The sequence below is a fragment of the Cariama cristata genome, unplaced genomic scaffold, assembly GCF_000690535.1.
Source record: "Cariama cristata isolate BGI_N322 unplaced genomic scaffold, ASM69053v1 scaffold2796, whole genome shotgun sequence".
Taxonomy (NCBI): Eukaryota; Metazoa; Chordata; class Aves; order Cariamiformes; family Cariamidae; genus Cariama; species Cariama cristata.
This window is the reverse complement of record NW_009621351.1, coordinates 1-2,163: the sequence shown is the minus strand read 5'-3', so window position 1 is coordinate 2,163 and position 2,163 is coordinate 1.

Genomic DNA, 2,163 nt, shown 5'->3' with positions numbered 1-2,163 from the left:
GATTGACTCAAATTTGTTGTAGAATATAATTACTAATCAGCAGTAAATTATAATTTTCCTACAGCTAAAACTTTAGAAACTGCAAATTAAGATCCCCAACTCTCTGTATATACTTTTAAACTAGTTTTTATTGCACAGTCCTTTTTATTACCATCTGGATTCTTTCATCAACTCCTTTAAAACTGATCTTAACTTTTGTTACTTATTCAGAAGGTAGCAGCTCAAAATGAAGGTTACAATATGCAGATATTTAAATTACTGATATGTAGAAAAAAAAAATCAAACTTTGATTCAGTATCTACTGTAGTTTTTAAAACAAGAAGCTTGAGACAATGTTTTTTTTGCAATTGTGCCACACTGTATTCTTGATTGCATTTCTTTATCGCGCTATACGTTCTAATATTTATATCTAGTTTGTAACTGATTTTCCTTTTGCAGCAATACAATGAAAGGAACAGAACAACTTAGAAAAAAATAATTAGCTGTATCTTTCAGTCTGCTTTGTAAATACAGGTTGTATCACCTACACACAATTGAAAATCTACTAAAAACAAGAACTTAAATGACAATTATATCTTTGGAGGAATGAATTCTTTTCTAAAAATATATATACACAAACAAAAATACAAGGATGTAAGGTAAAATCAGGTGCTACAGAAATCTACACATACAGAAACAAAAACTGAATACAAGAAAGAGTACCATGCTTGGTCTAATATTTATGCCTCCCTCTTTCTTCTCCACTCTGATCTTTGTGACTCCATTTAACAACAGTGTGAAAGACTGAGTAATAAATAATGAAAGCAGAAGAAAGAAAAAAAAAAAATCACACACTGCCTTAATCCCAGCCCAATATTCTATATTCAAATTATAAACTCTTAGGAATAATTTGGATAAAGCAATTCCTAATAGTTTTAATTGAACACTCATTAAAGCAGAAAAAATATGATTGTGAAGTAATGAAAGGTGGAGAAATCTTCATTTTATAAAGAATTACAAGTTCAGAGAGGGAAGAAAAAGGAAAATTCCCAGATGGTTCAGGCAATCTCTGTGCTGGTACCAGATTCTAATCCCTGAAATCGAACTGCACTGCCAGTTAAGAGCTTCCTACCTCAGCTTTATTACTGATCCTACGTGACGTTAAATCAATTGTAATTCTTGAAATACAACGCTGTCCTCTGCATATAATCACTGTACATTTAATGACTACAGAACATCAGACATCTGATAACAATGAAGACAAGTTTACCAGTCCCTCAGAACTAAAATCCCCTGGCTGCAGGCAAAATTGTATTACTTCTGGTGTTCGCTCCTGTCTCAAGGTGCAGGTAAGCAGAACCAGTGAGATCAACTTTCTAAAGAATAGCCTGGTATAGGATGGAAATTGATGGAGCAAAATGTTTACCAGGGACCATTTCTTAAAGAAACGGACTTAGCCTTTTCCTCCTGGAAGAGGAATGGGAGAATTTGGGACAGTTTTGATAGAACAACAAAATAATCATGAACACATCCCATGGCCCAGAGATCCATCAGACAGTGGTAAGCATTAGCCACAGATTTTAAAGGTCCTGTCCTGGTTTGGCTAAAACAGGGTTATTTATCCTTTCAGGAGTTTTTCTTTCAGTTAAGTTTCTTCTAAGTAACTGCACTTTCTGAAAGTGCAGCTACATGTTTTTCAGACAGTGTCTGCTTTTCAGACTTGATAACGCTCAATGTTTACATTTACAGTTGCTACTGCAGTATCAGCAGGACTGGTATGCAGAGAAACCCATGTTTATACTTATCCCTATGAGAACCAAGGCCACTGCTGGAAGCAAGTAGAAAGTCATTAAAGGGTCACACCTGCAGAAGGGTGTGGACAGGACAAGTGACCAAAAACTGACCAACGAGGTATTCCATCCCGTCCCTGTCATCCTCAGTATAAAGCTAAGGGATCACAAGGGTCTCGCTCTCTTCTTTCATGGTCGGTACCCCTGTAGGACCCAGCTCATTCTCCTGCCTCTGACCCCGATCCATGCATTCCTGAATCTGGTTCCTGTCGGCTGCAGAGTCTGGTCCGGGACATCCAGGTGCCTGCCCTGCTGTGGCGGCGGCGTGAGCCACCAAGGTCTGCAGCCTGCAATCCCCCAACAATCATCATCAGGAAACTCAGTATCGGTTTTG